At 40.7% G+C, this 20,713-nt stretch overlaps 1 pseudogene; it reads left to right on the top strand.

Annotated features, from left to right (window-relative positions):
• Positions 1 to 18,023, top strand: part of LOC101278005 (transmembrane protein 216-like) — a 37,108-nt pseudogene extending 19,085 nt beyond the window's left edge.
• The last annotated feature ends 2,690 nt before the right edge of the window (positions 18,024 to 20,713 follow it).

Consider the following 20,713-nt stretch of genomic DNA (forward strand, 5'->3'; position numbering starts at 1 on the left):
AACTTGACCTTTGGCGGTAATCACTTTGTAGTGTATACAGATGTCGAATTATATAATGTTGTACACCCAAGACTTATACCATGTTATATACCAATTTTACCTCAATAAAAAAATAAAATGTTTTTAAAAATTGCAGGCCAAAAAAAATTCAACAGATTATTTCATGGAGAGGGTGGGAAATGGAACTGCAGAAAGGTGGTGAAGCTGTTTAATTACGATGTCCCTGTCAACCATTGATTTCATCGACCTTGGGAGCTAATGAGCTCTCTCAGCAAAATAATGAAATCAGGAGATGGACCCAAACAACCTCTTAAATTGCATGGTCCTATGTTAGAGGCTAGCCCGTCCAAACAGCAAATTCCTACACCAGGAGCAGGGCAGCAGCATGAAAACAACAGACTGTGGAGTCAGGCAGACTTGGATTTGAATCTGGGTGTCACCACTTGCTAGCTACATGACCTTGAGCAAGTCTCTCTGAGTCTGTGTTCTGATCTGTCAGATGAGGATACTGATACCTCCCTCACAGGGCCATTATGCAGATTAACAGGAAAAGCACATCGCACCCACTAGCCTCACACAAAAGGTAGCTATTGTTACTCTGCTGTTTATTGACCAGAGTCTGTTTTCTAATTTATTGTACCAAGTGTCATTCAGCAGTTTTGACACCCTGAGAAATTCCTCCAGCTCCTCTGTATAGACACAGAATTCACAAGAAGCAGAGACATGAAAACCTGCCATTATCTTTTTTTTTTTTAATTTATTTTTTATTTTTGGCTGCATTGGGTCTTCGTTGCTGCACACCGGCTTTCTCTAGTTGTGGTGAACGGGGGCTACTCTTCGTTGCGGTGCGCGGGCTTCTCATTGCCGTGCCTTCTCTTGTTGCGGAGCACCGGCTCTAGGCGCGCGGGCTTCAGTAGCTGTGGCGCTGGGGCTTTGTTGCTCCGCGGCATGTGGGATCCTCCTGGACCAGGGCCAGAACCCGTGTCCCCTGCATTGGCAGGCGGACTCTTACCCACTGCACCACCTGGGAAACCCCTGCCGTTATCTTTAAATAAAAGCAACTAAGAATGGATGATCTAGGGAATATTTTTTATAAGCCCTGTGCTTGAGTTAGACCTCCAAATGATTCTCGAGTCTGTTGAGCAAACTATACCCATAGCAATTTGACTGGTAAGACACTAACTTGAGGGGAAAAAAAAAACTTAAATAATTTCCCAGCTGTGTTCTAATCGTCTGCTTAGAAAGAGTATACATACATTTTTTACTGTAGTTACTTCAAGGATAGATGCCGCTAAAGAGAATTTTAAGTGATTCATACCATGTTTCCCCATTGGAGAAAACTTTTGCTAACTTTGTTCTCATAAGCCTACAGAAATAAAAGAGAACGTGGTAGAGGAGGACATTAAGAATTAAAGTTGGAGAAAAATTCAAGCAGTCACCCAGTTTATTTTTTGAGTTTTAGACAGAAAGTCTAGCCTGACCCTCGTGATGGCCTCAGGCAGATGAAGGCTTCTATGAACGTCATTTTTTACTAAAGTGAAATGCTCCGTATTGTTCGGCTGCCTCCCTCCTGCCACAGGATAAATATGGCTCCTCGGGTGGGTTTGGGATGGAGAGGATCTGGGTATCACTCCCATCATAATTACCCCTCAGACACTTAAGATGACAATTGAGTCATCCTCTAGCCTCTTTTTTTCCAGGAAAAAATCCAGTTCCTTAAAACCTGCCTCACAGGCTCTCTTTTCCAACCCTTTAATCATGGTCTCCTTTGTGTGCCCTGTCCATGTGCCCTGCTTCTCTTCTCAGCTGTGGCTCTCAGAACTGGACCTGGTCCACAAATGAGGACCTGACCATGCTGACAGGAATAGGAAAGCCCCTCTATCTCCATAATCACTTTTAAGCCAAGAAAGTAGTTAACAGTCATCATCGAGTACCTCCCAGGCTCCGTTCTAGAAGCTGTGGATAACTGCTGTCACAGAGCCAGGCAGGACCATAACGGGGGGTGGGGGGTGGGAAGGATGGTGTCAAGCAAGAGATTGTGGCCCCGCTTGGCTCCAGGGGTCTCTTGCCCTGAGGTCCGTTGTTTCGGGGTCTTTTTCTTTCTTCCTTTCTTTTAAAATTTATTTTCTATATTTTAAAAGAATTTTAAACTTAAGATGTAATCGACACATAGCATTATGTTTGTTTCAGGTATACAACGTAATGATTCAATATTTGTATACATTGCAAAATGATCAACACAATTAGTCTAGTTAACATTTGTCACCATACATAGTTACAAATTTTTTTTTCTTGTGATGAGAACTTTTAAGATTTACTCTTACCAATGTTCAAATATGCAATACCATATTATTAACTAGGACCAGCCCAGGTTGAGTGATTACTCTCTCAGAGCATTTGGTAACCAGGGTATTGCTGTCAACCCCTTGTCTCTCCCCGTTTACCATCTAACTTCTTGTAAGAATATCTACACTTGTGGTCTTTCCATCTTCATCTCTCACTTAGTCTTCAAGCCTCTAAAACCTGACTTCACCCATCATGCCTAAAACTACCCTCTCAGAGCCCCAGTAATCTCCCGGAAGTAATTTTAATGGGCACTTTGACAAGTTCCTTCAAGTAACCTCTCTGTAGTGTTTGACACTTTTGACCACGGTCCTTCTGGAAACAGTCTCTCTCTCCTTTAGCTTCCAGTGCCTCAACTATTGTCATTCACTACCTCATTCTGTTTGTGCTATGCTACAGCCATATATAACTCTTTGCAGTCCCTTGTGTAGGGGATGTGCTGTTAACTCCACAACTCCTTGAGTCATAAGTCTAAACCAAGCATTGTACTCTCACTCCCCTTCTAGCAATTTGATCAGGAAGGAGCAAATGACTCAATCCTGGCCAATAAGATATAAAGGGAACAAAGATTTTCTTACTCCTAAAAAGAGTCATGTGGAAGAAAGAGTATCTTTTCTTATGGGAAGGATGCAGTAGAAGTAAGGAGGAGGGAGGCACCTGGAGAGCACAGAGAAGGGAAGTTGAACTTGTGTGTGGTCTGCCTGAGGCCCACACTACACATGACTTTCTTGTTGTGTAAGATAATAAACTGTCTCATGGCTTAGTGAGTGTGAGTTTGGTTTTATTTACTAATGATACTGAACATTTCCTCATATGTTTACTGGCTGTATGTGTTTCTGCTCCTGGCAAATGTTTTAAGGTTTCTTTTGTTATTTTTTCTAATTTTATGTGTTTTTTCTTATTGATTGGTAGAAACTCTTTTTATATTTTTGAGACTAATTATATGTGTATTGCAAATATCTTATCTCCATTTTACTTTACTCTTCATTTTCTTGAAGATATCTTTTGATGAATAATATATACTAATTTTAATATAATTTATCAATGTTTGTAGCAGATGCTTTTTAAGAAAATGTCTTATACAAGAAATCTTTCCCTATTTGAGGTCTAAATCATTTTCTTTTATTTTCTACCATGAATTTTAAAGTTTTCTTTTTTGTATTTAAACCCTTAATTCATCTTGAGATGATTTTTGCATGTGGTGTAGGATACATACTTTTCCATTTGTATTGTTCCTTTGGCCTGGGATAAACTCTACTTATTCATGACATGTTATCCTTTTTATATATGGTTGAACTATGGTTGGATTTGTTTTGCTAATATTTAAAAAATTTTTGCATTTGTTTCTTGAGGAATATTGGTCTTTTTTTCTTTTTTTTTCTTATAACTTTATGGAATGAGTTGGAAAGAATTTTCACACCTGGGATTTCTGGAAGAGTTTGTGTAGAATTGGCATTATTTCTTCCTTAAATCTTTGTAGAATTCACCAGAGAAGTCATCTGGGCTTGGAATTTTCTTTGTGAGAACATTCTTAACTACAAATTCAATTTTTAATTAGATATAGGGCCATTCAGGTTATCTATTTATTCTTAAGTGAGCTTTGGTTGTTGTGTCTTTCAACGAATGATCCTATTTCATTTTAGTTTTGAAATGTATTTGCATAAAATTATTCATAATATTCTTTTATTATCATTTGAATGTCTGTAGGATCAGTAGTAATGTCCTTTCTCTTTTTTTCTTGATATGGGTAACTTCTGTATGGTAGGATAGATATCTCATGACTTAGTGAATATGAGTTGTTCTATAATTATTTTTTTATTTTTTTTATTGTCCCTGGTTTACAGCTGAGGAGACTATTACTTTTTTTTTTTTTTAGAAGATGTTGGGGGTAGGAGTTTATTAATTAATTAATTTATTTTTGCTGTGTTGGGTCTTCGTTTCCGTGCAAGGGCTTTCTCTAGTTGTGGCAAGCGGGGGCCACTCTTCATCGCGGTGCACGGGCCTCTCACTATCGCAGCCTCTCTTGTTGCGGAGCACAGGCTCCAGACGCGCAGGCTCAGTAGTTGTGGCTCATGGGCCTAGTTGCTCTGCGGCATGTGGGATCCTCCCAGACCAGGGCTTGAACCCGTGTCCCCTGCATTAGCAGGCAGATTCTCAACCACTGCGCCACCAGGGAAGGCCCTGTTCTATAATTATTGACTAGAGCAACTTGTTTAACGGTGCAGTTCAGATCTTCTGTGTTCTCCCTGATTTTGTGTCTGCCTGTCATTTCTATCAATTATTGAGAATGCAGTATTGAAAAATTATAGATTTGTCTATTTCTTTTAGTTCTGTCAGTTTTTGCATTGTATATTCAAAGCCCTGTTATTAGTTTCATATGCATTTAGAATTTTTATGTTCACTTAATGAATTGATTCCTTTATTATTGTGAAATTTCTTTTCTCATCCTTCATAATATTCCTTTTACTGAAATGGACTTCATCTGATATTTATATCTCTATTCCAGCTTTCCTTTGCTTGGTGTTGACATGGTATATCTTATTTCAACTGTCAAATTTAATTTGTCTATATTTTTACATTTAAAGTGCATTTCTTGCAGACAGAAAATAGCTGGGGGTTGTTTTTCTATCAAGTGTGACAGTGTTGCTTTTTAATTGGACTGTTTTTACCAATTATTTTTATTGTCATTGTTGGACTTAAATCTACCATCTTGGTCTCTGTGTTCTATTTGTCTCATGTGATGTTTCTTTTTTCCCTCTGAAATTTCAGACATTATTTCTTCAAAAAAATTTTTTTAGTCACCCCCATTTCTCTCATCTGCTTCTGGAATTGCAATTGCATATATTTTAGGTAATTTGATATTGTCTCAAAGATTATTAATGGTCTGTTAATTTTTTCTTCAGTCTTTTTTTTCTGTGTGTATTTTATTTTGGATACTTCTATGTCCTCAAATTAACTAATGCTTTCTTCTGAAGTACCTAGACTGCGGTTAATCCCATCCAGTAATTGTTCATTTCATATATTATAGTTTTCAGTCTTAGCAGTTTAATTTTGATTTTAAAATACCTTCCTTTCTTTCCTCATTATTTTTGTGTTCATGTTGGGCACATTGTTTGAGGTCTCATCCCACCAGACTCTGAGTTTTTCCTGCCTGTAATGTGGCCTGGAATGAACCTCTGGAGTGATCACAGAACTTAACCTGGTTTGTTTAGCCTTTCTCAATGGTCATTGTCCTGCACTGACTATTGTTCACTGTCTAAAAATCATTGGCTCATATATTTTGCCTGTTTTTTAAAGTGGTTTAATACAGGAGGGCAAACCCAGTCCCTGTTACTCCGTAATGGCCATAGCCTTCATTTTAGAAAGATATTTCTGGTAGATATAGAATTCTACATTGACAGCATTTTACTTTCAGCACTTTCAAGCATATTTTGCTTTTCAGTGTGTTAGAAATATTATCTTCTGGCTTATGTTATTTTTGACAAGAAATTATTATTCTATTTTCAACAACTTTTCTCCTGGTCATAGGTCACATTTTCTTGTTTCTTCTCATGTCTAGTATTTTTTAAATGGATGCTGGAAATTGTCATTTTGCATTGTTCTATGTCTGGATTTTGCTGTCTTTCTGATTTCTGTCTCCTCAACTCATTACTCAACTTCTGTACTCTGTTTGGGTTCCTCTACCTTGTGGTATGGTCTGGAAAGTACCTCCATGTAGAAAGCCAGAGTGAGCATAGGACCATTTTATTCGATTGCCTTTCCTCAGGGATCACTTAACTGAACTGCTTGTCTTCCAGTATCTGAAAGCTTGGGGGGTTTTTCCTATATTTTGTCCAACTTTCTAGTTGTTTATAGTGGGAGCATAAGTCCAGTACCAGTTACCCTGTTATTTTTGCCAAAATCAGAAATTGTTACATTATTAAAAATAACTACCCAACTAACAAGTAATTAAATAAAGGTTTTCATGCATTAGCCAAGGAAGAGTAGTATCACGGACCATGAATTATGACTAGTCCAATCCCACACCCCCAAGGCCCTTTTCAAAATAAGTTGAAAAAACCAATTCCACATTTGTATTATCTCTTATTGCATTCAATGCTGAAAGCTCACATCATTTAGCAGTATATAATTTTGGCTACTGTGTACAATTGTGGGGCTGGTATATGCCCTTTATTTTTCTCTGTTGTGGCCTAATTCTCTTAAGTGTTATAAAGAGGTATTATATGCCTTAGGCGTATTTGTTATTTGGGACAGTCTCAAAGATTTCTGGACTAATTCTTTCAGAATGAAAAGGGTACAGTAGATTCTCAGAATTTACTCCATGCTCACATTTTCCTTCCTTCTTGAACATCTCAATTCTGTCCATATCTGTTAAAATTCCACTCCTTCAGTATTCAAATGATATGTCACCTCCTTTAGTTATTCCTTCCTTGTCAGTATCTTTAAATTGAGACTTAAGCTTCCTCTCCTCTGTGTTTCCACATTTCTTGGTTTATACTTCACATAGGATAATTATTAATTCTAAATTATATTGTAATTATTTGTACAGATGTCACATTTGCCCCCCTGTAGGCTGTGAATTCATTGAAGGAAAGACTAAATCTTAATCATCTTCGAGATCTCACAGCACCTTGTAAAGGCCCCATGCCTGTCAAATAACTGTGCTCAGTAAATCATTGTTGAATGAATGGTGAAGGAAAATGGAAAGGCTTTCAAGACAAGCTGCCCTTAATATACTGTTTTTACCTAAACCCAGCTCTATTCATCGTAGTCTAATAATGCAGGCATCATTGTTCTCTGAATGCCTGCTTCAGAGGTCAGTGGTCCTGATGTGGCTACAGCTCATGCCAACTTCTCCTCATTCTGAGTTGCTATGGTGGGTGGGAGTTCACTGAATTGGTAGTAAGACCAAGTTTCTTCTCCTTTTCGTCTGTTATATTCCTCTGCCAATCCCCTACCCCATTGTCAGTCTCCCTCAGTCTTTGAAGCTCGGGAAGCTTCTGTGAGCTAATGACAAAAGGTTCCAGTCATTTCTGTATGCTTGCCTGCTCATGGAGAGTAGCGGTGTGTGTTTAAATGACAGTTTCTCAGTCCCTCTCTAGTGTAGCTTCCTGCTTTGAGAACACTCTGGGTTCAGTGGCTTTCTGCCTCTGTAAACTTTTCTCTCCTCGGTGTGTTGGCTTATTTGTCTTTAACCACCCTTTGACTGCAGAATTAGTCTTCAAATTGCTATATTCTTTGACAGTCTAAGTGAGGTGGAGGTCACAGTGCAGCTCAAGCAGGGGAAGGCTTACTGATGTACTTCTGGTTCTTTGTTGAGATCAGTCCTCAGTTACTTATGGAGTAATACCTTCTGGATGCTGTGCACTGCCCTGGGTACTGAAGGTGCAAAGTTGAGTAAGTTTGGGCCTCAAGGAACTTATCATTTAGATGGAGAGATTGGTAAACAACAAACAAGCCTACAGTTTATGAGTGCGATAACAGAGGATGGGTAACAGAACACTCTGGAAAGGTAAAGGGGAAATAACTCTGCCTGGAGGCTGTGGTAGGGTACCTCAGTACCCTGGGGAAGGTAACATCTAAGCTGGGTCTTCCAGAATGAGTAGGAATTCATCAAGCGGAGAGAGGTAGGTGAAGAGTTCAGGAGGAGGAAACAGCACGTGCAAGGGCCCCAAAACATGAAAGATTATGGTTTGTTTGGTACATTTGGGAGGGAGGCAGTGAGAGGAAATTGCTGGAAAAGTACACTTGAGCCAGACTGCCCTTTTTATGATCTGTTAAGAAATATGGATTTTTTTCCCATAGGCCTATATTTCTTAAATTTTGGTCATGTTTCTGCCACTCTCACATTATCACCATATGTAATGCATAATATCTGTACCAATGTTCACTTAACACTTTCCTTTAAACGACTCTAACTCACCTCACTTAAAATAGTTTATTAGGTAATATTTAATTACTTTAAAAAGAATATATATCACATATATAAATTATGAATCAGAATAGTAGAATGGATACTTGTGAACTCGTCATCCGATAGAAGAGGTAAAACATTTTTCTCCAACTTAAGAACTAAAACATTTCCAGCTCCATTGCTCTACTTGTACGCTTCTTTCCTGTGTCATCTCCTTTCCTCTCCTAAGAGATTGCCACTACCCTATACTTGGTGTTCATTATTCCCTTGTTTTTTTGAAGAATTACTTCACCTCCTATGTATAGATCCCTAAACAATATATCACTTAGCTTTGTTTGGTTTTTTTGTTGTTCTGTTTTTTGGTTTTATTTTACTGGCGTATAGTTGATTGACAATGTTGTTAGTTTCAGGTGTACAGCAAAATGATTCAGTTATACATATACATATATTCATTGTTTTTTTACCTTTGTTTGGTTTTGCACTTTATATTTTGATTTGTGACATCCTTGTAGAAGAAAGATGGATGCAGGAACAAGCCTGGAAGCAGGGAGACTCTTTAGAGATGATTGTCATAATCTAGAAAAGAGTTGATGGGAACCTGGATTAGGGCAATAGGGAGAGGAGAGGATCAATATGAACTATTTCAAAGGCAGAGTTGCTGAAACCAAGGAACGATTTAAAAGAAATATATAGTAAGAGCTTCTTTAGAAATCTGCCCTCTGTGATGTTTCTAATACTAAAACTCTTTGTTTAGTTTATTGATATAAACAGTTTGAATTTTGACCCTTGATGTGCTGGTGGTTCCCTGTGGTTTCCAGGGAATAGGGAAAACCAAATCCATATGTGTCCTTCCTAGAAGGTCTATTCTGTGACTTTTTTTTTTTTTTTTTTTTTAATTCTGTGACTTTTAAAGATAAGTAAATAAAAGCCATGTACTTTTGAATGATGTTTAAGGTGTGGTACTTTACGATCCTACTAGGCAGATGAACCAACCAATCCTCAGATCTTGTTTTTTTTTTAACTCTAAAACAAGTCCTTCCCTCCAGGCCATAGTGTCTTGAATGTCCTTTTTTAATTCACCACAACCAGATTTCCCCCCACTTTTTTTTTTTGCGGTACGCGGGCCTCTCACTGCTGTGGCCTCTCCCGTTGCGGAGCACAGGCTCTGGACGCGCAGGCTCAGCAGCCATGGCTCACAGGCCCAGCCACTCCGCGGCATGTGGGATCCTCCCGGACCGGGGCACGAACCCGTGTCCCCTGCATCGGCAGGCGGACTCTCCACCACTGCGCCACCAGGGAAGCCCTCCTCATATTTTTTAAAACAAAAATGTCATCTTTTTGTAATTTGTACAACATCACTATTGTTTTCAGAATGACTTTGGAAAAACCCAACAATTTGGGCAATATTTACAAATTGTAGTTAATTTAAGGCTGTCTACACTAAGATTTTTAACTTTAAAATAAGGGGTTGAATTAGCCAGTTTTATTGAGACTAGAGCAATTAACTTGTCATTTGTGGTTTGCTGGAAACAGCCACTCACTAGAAGGGGAGCCTGGGTACTCCCCCAGGCCCTCATGCTGACCTGGATTGAGCAACGTGAGCAAAGCAGAGTGGTTTGGAAGAAGCATTCTCCAGCCAGGAGACCACTCATGCTACACCAACTAGACTTGGAAACTGGTTCAACACAGTGGATCAGAAAACAACCACACAGCAGGAGTTTTTGTTTTGTTTTGTTGTTTTTTGGGTTTTTTTTTTTTTTGCGGTATGCGGGCTTCTCACTGTTGTGGCCTCTCCCATTGCGGAGCACAGGCTCCGGACGCGCAAGCTCAGCGGCCATGGCTCACGGGCCCAGCCGCTCCACGGCATGTGGGATCTTCCCAGACCGGGGCACGAACCCGTGTCCCCTGCATGGGCAGGCGGACTCTCAACCACTGTGCCACCAGGAAAGCCCAGCAGGAGTTTTTAAGAAAATACAAAGTGACCACTTGTGAAAATAGAGGTGAAATACAGTGATTGTCAGTTTAAGTCGTCTTTTGAGAGTCAATACCCCCTCCCACCTTTTTAGTCATTTAGTTGAACATTTTCCTTAGTTTGAACCAGACTGGTTGCTCAACAAACTATTTGACAGTCTAGGAAAGCCAGTTATCGGGAGACAAAATGTCTTGGATAAATTAGCCATGTTCATCAGCGGTAGAATCCAAACAGGCCCCCGTGGTTCCTCATGCCTCTGCTAGGCTGTGGCCTCTTAGACTATTCAGTTCAATTAAACAAATATTTATTTAGTGCCTATTATGCAAAAGCTCAGTACTAGGCATCCTGCTAATACTGTATTACTTTCCTAATGGACTGGGAAACTTGGGAAGGTGTCAGATAGGTTATAACAGGTCTCCTATCTTATTCTGAGGAGGAGATGCTATTTATCTCCAAACTAATTGAACAGACTGGGGAAAGGAGGGAGGGCGTGAATGGGGACCCTGAGGGGAGTAGCTCTGTTGCTCTGTCTTCCCCAGTGGAAATTCCGACAAATGTGAGGTGGGAAGCCTAGTGCAGAGAGGGATTTGGTGGTTTGGGGATTGGAGGAGGTAAGATCTTAAGATCTACTCTCCGATACTAGATGAGGACCTGTGACTTAATCCTAACAGGATATGACATTCAGGATTTTGTGGCCACCTTGATGGGTTGACACATTCCTTCTGCATCACTGTTCACCCAGCCATTAATTTTATTTGACTACATACTTCTAGTCTGGAGTCTTGCTCTTTGAATAGGAGAATTTTGCTTTATTTTTATTTTTTACCTCCTGATGATTGATGGTGGGGAGGGGAAGGACAGAGCAGATAGGAAGCAGAGAGATAAGCTGACAAAAATGACAAAATACAATTTTATGTTTAAATTGGAAGAACAAAAGCTTGTTGATGAGTTGTGATATTATTTGGTATTGAAGAGTAACACAGATATAATTAAAGCCTTTCAACCCAATGTTTAATCCAGACAGCTCTTTTCAGAAAGTCAGGCCGTATTTATCTCATACAAGCAACCCTGTTTTATGCAGCTCATTTATATGACAGCTGTTATGACCATGATATCTAGACCCAGGGCCAGAAACACAGTCCCAAATTGAATCTTTCAATACCCATGGCATGAAGGAGCGAGTATGCATACAGAGAGGGGAATATAATATCCTACATTTGCATAGCGCTTTGTTCTTCTTTCAAAATACTTTCACATCTATGAGAACACGAAATGGTGTTGTTTACTAAAGTTCACTGTTAATTTTTTTTTCCCTAATGATTATTTGGCCACCATCCTGTAGGTTGTGTTGTTGAACTAAGTTTAAGAATCTTAAGGTCAAAAAGGATATTTGGTGATCTTTTGGTCTGGGGCACAAACTGTGAGAAGATCTAGAGTTCTTCCTTAAAATGCATATACCCCTTGGAAGAAACATGTTCCTAGGTAACAGCTTAAAATGTGATTGTTCACATATTAACATGGATTTGTCAGCAGTTACCTGAAAAGAGAGAGAAGAATTTTAAGGTGGTAAAGGAAGTTCTCTAGAAGATGAGGATGCCTCCAGGAGGGGAGTGAGCATCGATGGGGCTGCCAAAGTCCATCTCTCCAACTACAACCTCATCTGTTACCAGCCTTTCCCATAAAACGGCATTAGGATTGTTTTCTTAATTTCTCTTTCTGATAGTTCGTTATTAGTGTATTGAAACACAACAGATTTCTGTATATTTTATGTCTTGTAACTTTACTGAATTCATTTGGTGACACAAATAAATGGAAAGATATACTGTGCTCATGGATTGAAAGAATATTGTTAAAATTTCCATACCGCCCAAAGCAATCTACAGATTCAATATAATCCTTATCAAAATACCCATGGCATCACAGAACTAGAACAAAATAATTCTAAAATTTGTGTGGGACCACAAAAGACCCCAATAGCCAAAGCAATCTTGAGAAAGAAAAATAAAGCTGGAGGCATCACACTTCCTGATTTCAAAGTATATCACAAAACTATAGTAATCAAAATAGTGTAATACTGGGACAAAAACAGACACATAGATCAGTGGAACAGAATAGAAAGCCCAGAAATAAACCCATGTTTATATAGTCAATTAATATATGACAAAGGAGGCAAGAATAAACAATGGTGAAATGAGAGTTTCTTCAGTAAATGGTGTTGGGAAAACTGGACAGCTACATACAAAAGAATGAAACTAGACCACTTTTATACACCAATACAAAAATAAACTCAAAATGGATTAAAGACTTAAATGTAAGACTTAAAACCATATATTTTCCTGGGAGAAAATATAGACAGTATGCTCTTTGATATCAGTCTTAGGAGTATTTTTCTGGATATGTCTCCTCAGGCAAGGGAAACAAAAGCAAAAATAAACAAATAGGACTATACTGAAAAGCTTTTGCACAGTGAGCGAAACCATCAGCAAAACTAAAGACAACCTACTGAATGGGAGAAGATAATTGCAGACGATATGACTGATAAGGGGCTAGTAACCAAAATATATAAGGAATCCATACAATTCAATATCAAAAAAAACAAATAATTTGATTAAAAAATGGGCAGAGGACCTGAGTAGACATTTTTGCAAAGAAGACATACAGATGACAAACAGGCATATAAAAAGATGCTCAACGTCACCATCAGGGAATTGCAAATCAAAAAGTGAGATATCAGCTCACACCTGTCAGAATGGCTATTGTCAAAAAGACAACAAATAGGGAATTCCCTGGTGGCCCAGTGGTTAGGACTCAGCACTTTCACTGCCGTGGCCCAGGTTCAATCCCTGGTCAAGGAACTAAGATCCCACAGGCCACGTGGCACGGTCAAAAAAAAAAAAAGCAAAACTAAAAAACCTAATAATAAGTGTTGGTGAAAATGAACATGGAGAAAAGAGAACTGTCGTGCATTTTTGTTGGGAATGTAAATTGGTACTACTACTGCGGAACACAGTATGGAGTTTCCTCAAAAAATTAAAAATGGAACAGTGATACAAACTAGCAATTCCACTTCCAGGTATTTATCCAAAGAAAATGAAAACACTAATTCCAAAAGACATATGCACCCCAATGTTCATTGCAGCATGATTTGCAATAGCCAAGATACAGAAGCAACGTATGTGTCCACCAATAGATGAATGGCTAAAAAAGATAGATGGCTACATTTATATATCTCACAATGGAATATTACTCAGCAGTAAAATAAGAATGAAACTTGCCATTGGCTACAACATGGATGGACCTAGAGGATATTACATGAAGTGAAATAAATCAGATGGAGAAAGACAAGTATTGCACGATTTCACTTATATGTAGAATCTAAAAAACAAAACAAATGAAAAAAAATATCAAAAGAGAAACAGACTCATAGATACAATGAACAATCTGGTGGTTTGCCAGAAAGGGGGAGGGGAGTGAGGGGATGGGTGAAATAGGGGAAAAGGATTAAAAGGTACAAACTTCCAGTTACAAAATAAGTCATGGGGATGTAATGTATGGCAAAGGGAATATAGTCAATAATATTGTAATAACTTTGTATGGTGACAGCTGGTAACAAGACTTATCATGGTGATTATTTTATAACGTATAAAAATATCAATTCACTATGTGGTACACCTGAAACTAATATAATAATGTATGTCAATTATACTCCAATTAAAAAAAATACTGTATTAGTTGCCTCCACTATCTGCTCGCAGGGCCCCTGCACTTTCCTGACAGCACATATCACTCAGGTTATTTGCTTGGTCAACACACTAATTCTGTCCCTAGACTCTGCGTTCTTTGGGGTCAGCGACTCGTGTCCCTCACCGTTGCTTTCCAGCATTTCTGCATATAGCAGAGACTCAGGAAAGCATTATAGAATGAATGAAAACTTTAATCCATAATTTTATGCCTAGTTGTAATAGTTAAGCTTCTCAATTATGCCATCTTTGTTTTCAAAAGGAATGACTCTGGAGCACGCCAGAAATTGAAATGTTTATCTTTGTTTTAATACTCGAGAAAAGTATCCAATTTCCCTGTGGAACAGTATAAATAATAGATAGGTAACACTTACTGAATGTTTATTGTGTGCTGGGTACTTTTTTATCATTTTATACAGATTAATTTATGTGATTCTCATCATAATCCTCTGAGGTAAATGCTACTATTATTACCATTTTAAAATACAGCAACTGAGGTGCAGAATTTGAGTCTTCCTGCATATAAATGTTGCCTTTCTTGTTATGAGAAAGGAAAAAGCGCTGAATGACAATGACCAAAGAAGTTTTTTCTATTTGCATTTATCAAACTTCAACGTAGACTCAATAAAAATTAAATGCAATTAAAGAAAGACAAAGTGTTCATCCCTGAGGAGCATAGCATGGTGCCTAAGTATATCATTGCATAACAATCTATTAACAAGTTCCTAAAACCCACAAGAACGTGGAGCTGTGTTAGCGATAAATATTAAGAAGTGGAGGATCCAAGACGGCACACCAACTCTGTCCACTAGGTGGCATTAGCGCCTCTAAATGAGGGGCGTGGGTGGGAACACGTCTGATCATGCCGTCAGCACCCTTGACGAAAAGATTCAAGTACTGGTCTTCAGTTTCCTAGGCCCCAGCTTTGCATCCCCGGCGAGCTGAGGAGCTGTCAGACACCCACCAGCGTGGATCGTAGCTCCCCGACCAGGGCTCGAACCCGAGCCGCCTGCATTGGAAGCACGGCGTCTTAACCACTAGACAGCCAGGGAAGTTCCCCAGTTTCACTTTTAGATGCTAAGGTAAAGAAACTACAATTAGCTATGTGTAAGCTGGTCATTAGAAGAAGAAATGCGGATTTAGCATCTGCAATGAGCTAGTTCCTTCTCTAGGTGCTGCTGTTGCTGCCAATACGGGCAAAGCAGGTACTAGCCTCACCCTCACGAAGCTTGTAATCTAGCTGGGAAGATAAACATGAAACAAGTAATGACATAAAAGTAGACAATTACAAGTGTGCCAAGTATCAGGTCTTACAGGAATGTGAAACAGGTGGATCTAACCTAGTGGGGGGGGGGGTTCAGGGTAGGCTTCCAAGAAGTGATAATGGGAGGTAATCAGGTAATTAGCCAAAAGGAGGGTGGCTAAGCGTTCCAAGTGAAAGAAACATCATTTGTATGGACCCCCTAAGTGGGCAGGAGCCTGCTCAATTCAAACGACTGAGAAGATTCCAGGGTAGCCGGAGAGGAGAAAGAGTGGGACAGAGGGGTTGGAAGCTGGAGAGGTTGCCTATTGGACAATAAGAAGTGTTAAAGTATTTTAAATAGGAAAGTGACATGATCGGACGTGCATTTTTAAAAAGGTTGTTCTGCCTGAAATGGGGAGGCCGGATTGAGGAGATAAGACTGGATGGGGAGAGACCCAAGGGTAAGCTTTTTTTTTTTTTTTTTTTTTTTTTTTTGCGGTACACGGGCCTCTCACTGCTGTGGCCTCTCCCGTTGCGGAACACAAGCTCCAGACGCGCAGGCTCAGCGGCCATGAGCTCATGGGCCCAGCCGCTTTGCGGCATGTGGGATCTTCCCGGACCGGGGCACGAACCCGTGTCCCCTGCATCGGCAGCAGACTCTCAACCACTGCGCCACCAGGGAAGCCCGTGGGGAAGCTTTTATACCGTTTTAGTAAAATGGTGATGGCAGCCTGACCCAGTGCGGCAGGAAGTGTGAGCTCATTGATTAGGGGTGTGAGAGGGAAGAGTCAAGGTTTCTGGCTTAAACAAGAGGATCGATGGTATTGCCATTTGCCAAGGTAGAGAAGAACATCAGAGAAGCAGCAGATTTGGAGGAAAGTTCATGTGTTCATTTCAGGATATTTTGAGTTTGAGGCACTTAAAAAATATTCAAGAGGAGCAATTAAGAAAGCACTTACATATGAGGAGCTCAAAAGAGAGACTGTGGTTGTTCACATAGATTTGACACCATATAACTCAGATTGGGACTTGAACCCACAGTCTTCCAACTGAGATCACACACCTGGTCTCAGGACTTAATGAAGGTCAGGTTCTTGATGTCTCATCACAAAAAGAATTCAGTGAGAGACAAAGTGATAGGTAAGAAGTGGATTTATTTAGAGAGAAACACGCTCCACAGACAGAGTGTGGGCCGTCTCAGAAGGTGAGAAAGGCACCAGGGTGTGGGGTTGTCAGCTTTTTAGGGGTGGGTAACTTCATAGGCTAATGAGTGGGAGGAGTATTCCAGCTATTTTGGGGAAGGGGCGGGGATTTCCAGAAATTGGGCCACCACCCACTTTTTGACCTTTATGGTCAGCCTTGGAACTGTCATGGTGCCTGTGGGTGTGTCATTTAGCTTGCTGATGTGTTACGATGACCATATACTGAGGCTCAGGGTCTAGTGGAAGTTGTCTTTGTCTGCCATCTTGGACCTGTTTGGTTCTAATCAGTTTGTGTTGTGTCCTTGGGCTATGTCATTCTTCTAAAGGTTGTGCCCTGCCCCCTTCCCTCCTGTTTCAGATTCCTGTCTTAGCAGCACACAGATATAAATAGAAAATGCGATGAGACCTTGTAAGGAGAAAGTCAAGTGTGAGAAAGGAAGATGTCCTGGGATAGAACTCTAGGGAACCCCACCATTGTCAAGTTGGTAGAGATTAGGAATCAATAGTCAGTAATGAAAACAGAGAAGGAACAGTCATAGGTACAGAAGGAAAACAAGAAGGCCCAGTTCCCTTCCCCCAAAAATGATTATGAAAGAGGAAGGGGTCAATAATATTGAGAGCTACTGAGAAGCAAGGGAAGCTGAGAATTAAAATGTGTTCTTTGGATTTGGGGACAAGGAGCTCACTGGTGACTTCGGTGGGATCAGTTTCTGTGGCACACTGAAGGCTGAGGCCAGATTGCAGTGAGTTGAAAAGTTGAATGTGAGGTGAGGACATGGTGATAATTACGCTAAAAATGTAGTCCAATTGATTGGACCCGAGCCTGGGTCCTAGCCTGGGCTGAGACCCCTTGTCTCTGCCAGGGAGTTTCTTTTTCCAATCGATTTGTGCAGCCAATAACGAAACGATGCTGAGACTGGAACAGCACAAGCTTTATTCAATGACCAAAGAATGGAGAAGTGGGAACCTGGTTCGCAAATCAATTTCTCAACGCAGTTTGGGCGGAGACACCAAATACAGTACATAAGAGGGTCAAAATAAAAAGGAGGAGGACTGAAGATGTCACTGTGAGGTGAGATTCTGGAGGTAAACAGTTGTCCTCCACCCCCCTGGAAATCCTGTTCTTTCTGAACGGGTGGTATTATGCTACCTATTTCCTGCTGGAACTCTTCATATTTCTGTATAAAGCTCTGACTTTTGTATCGGCAGGTCTCCTGTTACCATATCCAACAGCCAGTCTAGTACTGGATGTGGCGGTACTCTTCCTTTATCTTGGAATTGAAGTAATTCGACTATTTTTTGGTACAAAGGGAAACCTCTGCCAACGAAAGATGCCGCTTGCTATTAGTGTGGCCTTGACCTTCCCATCTCCATGATGGCCTCCTATTACCTGCTGCTGCAGACCTACGTGCTCCGCCTGGAAGCCGTCATGAACGGCATCTTGCTCTTCTTCTGTGACTCAGAGCTGCTGCTTGAGGTGCTCACCCTGGCTGCTTTCTCCAGTATGGACAGGATTTGAAGTACAAAAATTTCAGCCAGCAACCCTCACAGGCTGAGACCACACATACCTCTGGTACTTTAGCCATACAAGTGAGAAACGGTGGGTCAGGTTGTCCTGGGAAAGGTTGCAGCTTTTCCTCAGCACAGACACCCTGGGGAACAAACCAAGCATAAGGCCACTGGGCACCATCTTCTAAACCTGGATCATCAGCCCAAGAGACTCTTCTACACTCCAGTATAGGGAGCAGCGAAGCTGTCGCCAGCCTGGCCCTTCTCAGAACCAATTCCCTTCTGACCTCAAGTTTTCCTCTTTGATCATTGTGGCCAGAGTACCTTGTGTGGACCGTGTAGGCTCCTTGGGCTTCCAGCAGGACCTCAGCCACACACTCCCTGAGTATGCTGTGCCCCACGTCCTGCAGGAGCACGGAGCACCTCAGGAGGTTGTGCTTCCAGAGTGATGCAAAAGCCACTCATCCCATTTCTCAGAGACTGAGCTCCAGAACTTTTTCTGGAGCCCGTACTGTTATTCTTCTAATCTCATCATGAAACAAACATTATTTTATAATAAACATGTATTTTCTGTTAAAGAAATAAAATAAAAAAATAAAAAGGAGGAAATTGAACATAGTAGAATATTCATGATTTATCCAAGAACAGGGGTGTGGTTTGGACCTTTCCTTTTCAGTCCTCTTAGGGACTTGTCTAGTTGCTGTCATGGCAGTCATCAACCCTCAGGGCACTGGTGGGTGTGTCCTTTAGCATGCTAATGCATTACAGTGAGTGTGTAATGAGGCCCAAGGTCACTGCAAGTCAAATCTTCCACCACCTTGGACCTAGTTGTTTCTAACCAGTTCTTGTTTTTTTCTCTTTGCAGCTTCCTCCTAAAACTTAGATAAGAGTGATGGGTTTCTATTTCAGGGGGGGCAGAGGTATGATTCTGGGGCAACAGCCTTGGTAACAAAAACATTTTCTAGAAATTTGGCTGGGAAGGTAAGGTGGAGGGAGGGCTTTTTTAAAGGGGAGAAACATGAGCAGTTTTAAATGCTGATACAACAAAGCCAGTAGAGAGAGAGATGTTGAAAATCTAGGCGAGAAAAAGATTCCTAAGAAGGCGGCAGGGGATGGGATCCAGGACACGGGAGGAAGGACAACTTCCGTATGAGAAGGTCAAGGGTGAGGCAAACTCAGGTATGTTTGCAGACTTGGTAGCCGGAAGTTGGTGTAGCTCCTGTGCAATGCTTGTGATGCCTCTTAAATACAAAGGGTGTCGTCTGCTGAGAGTGAGTGAGGGTGAGGTGAGTTCAGAGGGAAGATTTGAAGTAGTCAAAGTGCTAACTAAGCAAGATGAGGACCCAGCCAACTGAGGTTGGTGACCACTGACTCACAGTGACACAGGTAGAAGGTATTGTGATCTTCTGCAGCTACGTTCACGATGCAGAGTTTACTTGGAAATGGTGAACTGTTGCAATCATTCACTCACAAATTTTTCTTGTGTATCTGCTCCGTGCCAGGCCCTCTGCTGTGTGCTAGGTTCTGCTGGGCAGATGTCATATGAGAAAGACTAGGACAAGGTAAGAGAGTGGTTTAAATGATGGACCACTGAATCTTAGCTATGTAAGAGAAGAAAGACTTTTCCTCTGGCCTCTTGCGTCCTATGGCTGGGCCTGAGAATTAAACTGACAAAAGACAGACGAACAGGAGAAGAGCATACAAGTTTTATTTGGTGGTACTATTTTCATGTGGCACAGGAGACTTCATAGAAAAGAACTGAAGACACAAAGAAGCAGATAGTTCTGAGAGCTTGTATACCATAGCAACAAAGAACAGTACATTGTGGAGATGTAGCAAGGCAAAGGAAGAAGGGTTTGGGGTGAGGGGCAGGAGATTGTGGGAAAAGGATTAGGAAATATATGGGGGGAACTAATGAAAGTTATGGGCTATCTTAGTAGGTCTGTTTGTATAGATTCATCTCGTTTCTCATGATAAGAATGTTCCCCTTTTCATGGTACAGTGAGGGCATTTTTCTCACTGGAAATTTATGTCCTGCTTTTAGGTAGGAAGGGGGAGGGCAGAGAGCCCTTCCCACATCTGCCGTTTCTTAAGTGCCTTGGGCTCAAAATAATAAGTCAAAGTGACATATTTTGGGGCGGTAGGTTCTGATCCCCTTCAGCTAGTTAGGGAGGAGAGTGAAGGAGAGAGATGGATGATTATGTAGACAGTAGAGTGCGAAAGCCACTGGAGGTCTCCATGAAATAAATGAACAGGTGACCTGGGGTATATGCTGCAACCCTGGGAGAACAGGAGGTTGTGGCCAGACTAAGATTTCTAAGTTACTGTTCTGAACTGTTGATGTGGCTCTTAGAATTGGGGGCTGAGGTGAGGTGAAGAAACAATGATGTCACAGCAACCAGAGAGATCTTTTAAAAATGCACATTTGGTTTCTTTCTTGTTTTTTTTTTTAGATTTTATTAATTAATTTATTTTTTAATATCTTTTTTGGAGTATAACTGCCTTACAATGGTGTGTTAGTTTCTGCTGTATAACAAAGTGAATCAGCTGTATGTATACATATATCCCCATATCTCCTCTCTCTTGCGTCTCCCTCCCACCCTCCCTATCCCACCCCTCTAGGTGGTCACAAAACACCGAGCTGATCTCCCCGTTGAAATACACATTTGAATGTGTCATTTACACCTACAACGTTCTGGTGGTTCTTAAGAAAAACAATAAAAATCCTTAACATGGTCTGGGAGCCCTTTCTCACCCTTCAATCTTCACCTCATGATGCTTCTTTCTAGC

The sequence above is a fragment of the Orcinus orca genome, chromosome 7, assembly GCF_937001465.1.
Source record: "Orcinus orca chromosome 7, mOrcOrc1.1, whole genome shotgun sequence".
Taxonomy (NCBI): Eukaryota; Metazoa; Chordata; class Mammalia; order Artiodactyla; family Delphinidae; genus Orcinus; species Orcinus orca.